At 39.2% G+C, this 8,399-nt stretch overlaps 1 non-coding gene across 1 annotated transcript; it reads right to left on the minus strand.

Moving 5' to 3' along the window:
• Window positions 1–208: 208 nt before the first annotated feature.
• On the minus strand, window positions 209–399 carry LOC140317030 (U2 spliceosomal RNA). Its single transcript, XR_011917382.1, has one exon. It is a non-coding gene; the product is annotated as a U2 spliceosomal RNA (small nuclear RNA).
• Window positions 400–8,399: the final 8,000 nt, after the last annotated feature.

The raw sequence follows: 8,399 nt of genomic DNA on the forward strand, positions 1-8,399 counted from the left end.
GTATTGAGGCTTTGTTCTGACCGCTCATTCAGTGTCGCGTTTCTTTAAAGCAATTCTCCCGGTTAGCCCGCACTCGGCTCGCTCCCAGAGCCGTGTTAAAGTCTGCTTCGCATTCACTCTCTTTTCTCAGCAGATTAAAAGAAAGTTTCATCTTGGGCTCCCTGAAACTTCCATCCTGCACCGCTGTTTGCTTTTTCACAAGAGCAGAGGAGAGCGCACCGTTCCCAGCGGCACTGCAGTACCGGGTCGATGCTTGGAGTGAACGGAGCAAGCTCCTTTTTCAACTCCTATTGATAAAAATCCATTTAATATGTAGTCCTCGCATAGAGGACATATCAGACATTAAACTGATAAGAACAGATACTACACTTGATCTTAGCCAAAAGGCAGAGAAGCGATAACTGTCCACTGGTTCACGTCCGAGGGCCCTTCCTGGCACAATGCGCACTTGTAGCGGTGTTCTTTTTATGGCCATAGTGTCACTTTGCACCTCCGCCCACCCGCTGCACTGAGCACTCTTCAGCCCTTTTAAATGGTATAACTTTACACTACCGCACGCTCCAGCGAGCACCATTCAAGCAACAACTTTGCACTCCAGCTTCGAACATCGGCACAGTCGCAACAAGTAAGGCGACTCTACTCAGAGAAGTCACTCTGCACAGTAACAAGATTTCTTTTGCACAGACAGAAAGGGCTTCACCCGCAAAGGTAAAGCCTGCCAAAAATAGAAACAACTCATTAGTGCTGCTCAACGTTGTACTTTGCAGTAAAAGAAAGAGCAAATCTAAAGTTTCAGGAATCTGAGAATAAGCTTACTTTCACGAGTTCTTCACGGTTTCGGATTTTGCTATAAAATGAATTCCTTCACTCAAACTAAATTAAAACTGCTAAACCGCTAATCTGTTACATGCAAGGCAGATGTCAAATTCACAGAAAAAGGATCTAAGGGTATTTGGCCAATCGAGCTGTAGCAGCTTCGGTAAAAGAGTATAAGTTGAAGAGTTTGTGAATAAAGGTGTGCGCACACATAGTGAGTTGTAGGAAAATAGGCAGGGAGCAATGCCGGCTGGGGTATATGTTCTTATATGTTGTCTGACTGTTTGATTTGAATGTGTTGTGTAAGTGTCCTGTTGAATGTTACATGTTTGGGCTTTGACACGCTTCACTGTGGTTGTTAACTGTGTGGTGTGTCCTGAAATGTTATATGTTTGGGGTGTGTGACATGCTTAATGCTTTTCAGTAGCAACCCACTTATTCATATATAGCAACTGACGACATAAGAAGTCCGGACGTACTTTGATAGTAGTTGTAGAAGTATCCTTATTGATAATAGATAAACTAATTCATAGTGATAGAACAGTAGATGAACAGGTGCCTGCACATGTCTCATGAAAATAAAATGGGTGTATGATTGCTGACGGCAGAGCAATACTGCCAAACTTATGAGTTCTTGTGGCAAACTTGATTCAGTGTCTTGACGTGTATACGCTGTTTCGCTGACTTGTCACAAGAAACAAAGTGTGTTTGATAAGATCCGACCATTTTATTACGGGAGGATCAGTATGTATGGATTCTGATGTGACTGATAAACCCATTCGTATCTAAAGCATAATCTAATACGTGAGACAACGCCCTGAAACACAATCAAAAAAAAAAAAAGAGAGAGTGGTTTTGTGTCCCCACAGTCCATAATGTAGAAAAGAGAGAAAAAAGCCTTTCTGATTTGGTGTGTGTGCTCACAGTGCAGAGTGTAGAGAAAAGAGAGAAAAGAAAGCCGTTTTGGTGTCACAGGTGTTGTGACTTACACACACACATTTCTGAATTGAGAAAGGAAATTATTTTAGAGGAAGCACTAGAGTTTAGATCCCACATTTGTTGATAGGCATTCATTTAATTTTTCTTTTAATCAGTTTTAAAGTGAATACTAACTGAGAAGTGAAAAAGGTGAAGAGTTTAGAAGCTTGGTTCAAGAGCAAAACTTGGTTTATGATCAGCTGAGTCTCTAAACAGAACAGCAAAGGGCTTCATCGAACATTTAAAAAAGATTCAGATTGTTAGAATATCCAGAATTTATAGGAATGGTGGTGATTACTCTTATTTTCTAGAATGGAAATAACTGTGTCTGTTTTATGAATTTAAGGGGCTAAAAAGTTTTGTTCTCGTTTTTCTATGATTAACCGAATGTATGTGAGAGTCCAAACAGACAGAAGGGTTACGGCCGAGCGCTGGACCTTCCCAAAAAGATGAGACAGGCTGGACCCGTGCCATACTAGTTAAGACCTGCCTGTGGATAACAGGTTCTTTAAACTCTCACAAACTCACACACGTTCGCACACATACACCCATACACACACACATTCTTGAACTTGCTGCAAGACTAAACCTTTGCATTAACTGACTCCAGCAACTCTGAGTCTCATTGAGAGACTTTTCTCAACAATTGGGTCCTCAAACCAGATCTCAACGTTTTTTCCGCTGTCCAGGGTCGGAGCTGAAACCGTGCACGGGGGAGTCCAGTACTCCTAATTAAAGACCCCCTGCTGAATTGCGGTAATTAGGGGCCAGTGTCCACTGAAAGCGGGAAAAAGGGACGAAATCGTACTTTTGAATCAATGGCCAGAAGCCATTGGCAGTAAAGGCATCAACAATAATGGTGTTATTTCACCCATTAACACTTAAGGTACCTCATGCAGTGGCTGTGATATGGTTACTTAACAAAATATCTTTACCAGACATCTCTCCTACATAACAGTTATTCTTTCACAGCCACACCTTGTTGTCGAGAGATGTGCTACACTTAATCCATCCACACTGCTACCTACCCCACAGATGGAAAGCCTCATGATTGCATGTCAGAAATAACCATGAGTGTTTTACCCAGGCCAGACTTAACTGATATACGTTATGAAAATGCAGAAATAACTATATTTATTCAACAGGTCAAGCAACCCCGATGGCACAAATGCTACAGGATTTGCAGTAGTAACAGAAACTGAAGTTTTCTTAAAACAACCACTACCAAAAAATTACTCTGTTCAAGCAGTCGAATTGGTAGCTTTAACTGAAGCTTGTAAATTAAATAACAAAAAGGTTGTTAACGTTTACACTGACAGTCAGTATGCCTTCTCAACTGTACATGTGTTAACACAGCATTGGAAAAACAGGTATGTTGACATCCACAGCTAAATATATAAACTACAAATATTTTAGCATTATTAGATGTTATTCAATTGCCATCTACAATAGACTCGTATGAATGACCGGAAGGAAAACCATACTGCCAAAGAATTTGTTTAAATATGCTGCAGTATTGAGCCACGGACCATGTCATGTCTCAACAGGAGGGATAGAAGCAATAATGAACAAGGTTTTTACAGCATATGGTTTTACTAATTATTGAAATTTTTTTTTTAGAATAAATAAATGAATAAAGTTTTGTCTAGCAGGTCAAATATGTGCAAAATACATTCCACAGGGCAATCTAAGACCAAAACGAAGATAATTCCCTAAGCCAGTGTATCTTTTTCAACATATTTGTTTGGATTTCATTATTTCATTATTGTGTAGATTTCATTGAACTAAATTAATGTTAAGGGAAACGATTCTGCTCAGTGACAACAGAGGTTTTTACCAAATGGTCTGAAATATTTCCATGTGCACAAGCAGATGCACTCTCAGTAGCAAAATCACGCGTAAAATAACTAATTTCTAGATTTGAAATTCCTGAAAAGATCTTCAGTGATAATTTGACACACTTTGTAAACAATGTCATCTCACTGATGGCAAAGAACTTAAAATAGACCTTAGAAACCACTGTGATATAGAAGGTTTCGCTAACACATTGGAATTGTTTTACTATTTACATATGCATGTGCAGTGAAGAATTGCTTGCTGCTGATAAATGCAAAGAAGAACAGCTTACACATAAATGCTCACATATAGGCTGCTGAATGCAATGAAGACCTGCTTATCCAGTAAAGTTCAATGTCAATGTGTAATATTCAATTAGGATTTGCAAAACAGTGAAGTTAAACAATGAATGGGTCCATAGTCGGTATGAGAAGACTACAGGAATATTTACCTGGGTGTACCAAACAGAGATGAGAAAATTGCGATAAATTATTGTTTGTTTGTTTGTTAGTATGTATATGAATGTTATGTGTATAAACTGTGTTGAGTTGTAGTTACTCAGTAGTGTCTCAGTGAAACAACCCACGGGGGAAGCCTTGCGGTGACAACAAAAGCAGTGTTTTACTGATCAGTCAAGTTGCTCCAGTGTACTCCATACAAACTGGTTGGCTACTGAAGGGATAGAAAATGGGGAATACTTGTTTTAAAGCAAACAAGGAATTAGATGGGGAAAATACATGTTTTAATGGGACCCAGACAATATTAAATACTCAGACAGATGGGAGAAGAAGTGTAGTTTTGTAGGAAATCACAAAATTATTACATAAAGTTAGTGAAATCAATTGAAGAATGCCTTTCTGAAGAGCTGTTTACCACAGATGAGCAGCTTTGCGACCAAGCACATTGTAGATCGCTTTACTGCCAAAATGATCTAATTTAATGGATTGGTTTAGACATGCATAACAGCATTTTAAGAACAAAGAGAGAAACAAAAAGGGACAACGCTTCATGGTGGAAGGTGATGTATAAATAACTGTGTATATGATGAAGGAGAGACCATTTGAGCAGCACAGCCATTTCGCAGCACAGGGACAGCAGTCCAAGTTAAAGGATCTCCCACGTGGTATCACCTGTCACACTGTGTCAAGGCATCAAAAGAAGAAAAAATCACCAAACTCAAGGACAAAGAGACGAAGACTCCGGTGAACGAAGAGAGAGGACTTACAAACCAGAAATACAAAAGGATGCTCGATATCAAGATCCAGAAGAAGAGGCTAACAATGCCACGAACACTTACGATGCTGGGAATGATGCCAGCAATGAACAGAGAAGAAGATTCAGTGTCATCAATCTGCAACACGTGCCTCTAATGAGGGGGTAAATATAGAATCCTCAACGATTACAACGTCTCTGGGAACTGTGACAACAACAAGGTTTAAACCATTTTGATATATATTGTAACCTATTGGCTAAGGAATAGTGCTGAAAATGAGGTAAATCTAATCTACCACTGTCCTTGGTCTTCTGTAGGGTTTTTAAACTAATACGTGGTGGTTTGTTTTTCCACAGAAATTTGGAGATGCATGAATCTAGTGACTTAAACCAAGTAGCAGATGGTTTTATGGGGATCATTGAGAACAAATAGTTAACTTTTGGTAGTATCATCATTTTAATGGTTGTAACTCTCCCCATAAGTGATATAGGTAAGGACTTCCAATGAGAGAGATCGTCCTCTACTCTCTTTAATAATTGCACATAATTTAGCTTTGTTAGCTCTGAGAGCCTGGAGGAAATGTTTATGCCTAAATATCTAATATTTCCTGACTGTAAAGTGATCGCAGGTATATTCTGGACCCTACAGTTAATGGGCAGAACTGTGGTCTTAGACCAGTTGATAGAGTAGTCAGAAAGTGCCGAGAATTTATTTATGAGTGTGATCGTGTGAGTGAGAGACGTCTCTGAGTTCTGAAGGAAAAATAATACATCATCAGCATAAAGACTTATTTTATGCTCAATATTTTGGGGTTGGATGCCTTTAATATTTCTATCTTGTCTGATAGCAGCTGCTAAAGGTTTGATGAAAATAGCAAAAAGTGAGGGAGAAAGTGAGCAACCCTGTCTTGTACCTCTCTGCAGACTGAAGCTTGGAGAAGTTTGATCATTTGTCCTGACACTTGCATTTGGGGAGCTATATAATATCCTTATCCAGTTGATGAAGTGTGACCCAAACCCGAATTTGTTTAATGCTGCGAATAAAAATTTCCAGTTCACTCCATTAAATGCTTTTTCTGCATCTAGAGAGTCGATTGTGGTTTCCAAGTTGTTGATGGTAGAATAGTCTATGAGATTAATTATCCGGTTTGTGAACGAACTGTTGTGCCTACTGCTCTTCAGCCTGTCAAATGAAACGTAGAATTTAAAACGTGACAAATGAACGAAGACCCAAGGAGTTGAGTCGTAAACTAATCAATACTGTTTCCTGTGCGAGGACCCGTCAGTCGAGGAGTTGAGTCATGAACGAATCAATACTAATCACTCACCTAGTCCTGCTCCCCAGAGCTCTCTCCACAGCTCTCTCCTGCAGCTGATGCACCACGCCACCTCCACAGCCATGTTGATAGGTCCACAGAGACTTCAAGCCAGAACTTCTGGACAGGCGCACAAAACCACAAAGCGTGTGCATAATCATCAGGTGTGTTATCTGTGCAATGTCAGCAGTTGTTTGAGTGTGTTAGACCCATCCTGAACATCCTTTGTCCTGTATAGTGTGTTCTATGAAAAATTCTGTATTGTATGAGCTGTAAATTAGGATTTTGAGTCATTCTGAAGGTGTTCAAACATATTTGTGGCCAGAAGCTATGACTAGAACTGATGGATAAATCTGCCTCCCATTTTGAGGACGGTAGAGACATTGTGTCATCTATCTTAGACAATAATTTATATATTTTTGATAGTAGTTTTGGGGTGCAGATGCTTAGAAATTCTGCTACCCTAATCGGGAGTTGTAAGTCTGGTTGGTGGAGGATATATTTCTTTGTTATTATAGACTTAAGTTGTTGATATTCTAGGAATTTATTGCTGCCTATCTCATGTTGTGATATGAGCTCATCAAATGAAATAAAATGTCCATTTTGGATTATATGTTCCAGATGTTTGATTCTTTTGATCTTCCACAGAGTAAAGTTTAGCATTTTTTTGTTTTGCAGGATGTCAGGATTGTTCCAGATGGGTGTAAGCTTACACGGGACAAGTGAAGACTTTGTTATTTTAAGAAATTCCCACCAGGCTGTCAGAGAGGTGCTGATGTTAATGCTTTTGAAACATTTGTGATTTTTTACGTTTTGACTAATAAGTGGCAGGTCAGAGATTTCCAGATTATCACACAATGCTTGTTCTATATTTATCCATGTTCATCTATTGGGCTAGGTTTAAACCATTTTGATATATACCGTAACCTATTGGCTAAGGAAGAGTGCTGAAAATTAGGTAAATCTAATCCACCACTGTCCTTGGTCTTCTGTAGGGTTTTTAAACTAATACGTGGTGGTTTGTTTTTCCACAGAAATTTAGAGATGCATGAATCTAGTGACTTAAACCAAGTAGCAGGTGGTTTTATGGGGATCATTGAGAACAAATATTTAACTTTTGGTAGTATCATCATTTTTAATGGTTTTAACTCTCCCCATAAGTGATATAGGTAAGGACTTCCAACGAGAGAGATTGTCCTCTACTGTCTTTAATAATTGCACATAATTTAGCTTTGTTAGCTCTGAGAGCCTGGAGGAAATGTTTATGCCTAAATGTCTAATATTTCCTGACTGTAAAGTGATCGCAGGTATATTCTGGACCCTACAGTTAATGGGCAGAACTGTGGTCTTACACCAATTGATAGAGTTTTTTTTTCTGTGGCTGGAAGGGCTGCTTTTACTGTCTGTGAAACTTGAGATAGAACAGTGGAAAGGTTTCGACAGTAAGACAACATAGCATCATCACAAACAGTTGTGGAAGGGAGGGGTCTAGTTACAGGTCCCAATCCCAGTTTAGGAGGTCTGCCAAATAAAATTTCAAATGGGCTGAGATTCACTCGAGCTCTGATTCTCATTCTCATGTAGGTAAGCAAAATAGGTAATGCTTTTGTCCATGGCACACCTATTTCTTCACAACATTTGGCTAACTTGGACTTTCATGAACCATTTTCTCTTTCCACAGCACCTCCACTCAAAAGCCCGACTATACACCATCAAAAGCGGGAGCAGAGGTGTTCAGCTGCAAGAAGGTCTCAATGTCCATCAATAATTGCTATAAAACATGAAAGAAAATTTTCGAATATCAAACCGCACATGATCATATGCGGGAGAGGAGGTGTTCAGCTGCAAGAAGGTGTGAATGTCCACCCATAATTCCTGAAAAATGGGTAAAAAAAGGTGTGAATGTCAGATCATAATTTGCAAAAACCTGATGAGAAATGGTGAGAATGCCCGACTATACACCATCAAATGCGGGAGCGGAGGTGTTCGGCGGTGAGTAGGTGTGAATGTCCGACCATACTTGCTGAAAAATATGACAAAGCAGTTTTCACTCTGTTTGAGTGAAGGAATTCATTTTATATCAAAATCCGGAATTGTGTAGAACTCGTGGAAATAAGTTTATTCTTGGATTCCTAAAGGTTTAATGTTGTTCTTTGGTATACTGCAAAGTAATACTTTCTATTTTGTTGAAACCGATTCAGACATGGATAAATATGAAGGACAAAGCAGTTTTAACTTGGT

Source organism: Leuresthes tenuis, unplaced genomic scaffold (assembly GCF_036924035.1).
Source record: "Leuresthes tenuis unplaced genomic scaffold, fLeuTen1.0.hap1 SCAF_10, whole genome shotgun sequence".
Lineage (NCBI taxonomy): Eukaryota > Metazoa > Chordata > Actinopteri > Atheriniformes > Atherinopsidae > Leuresthes > Leuresthes tenuis.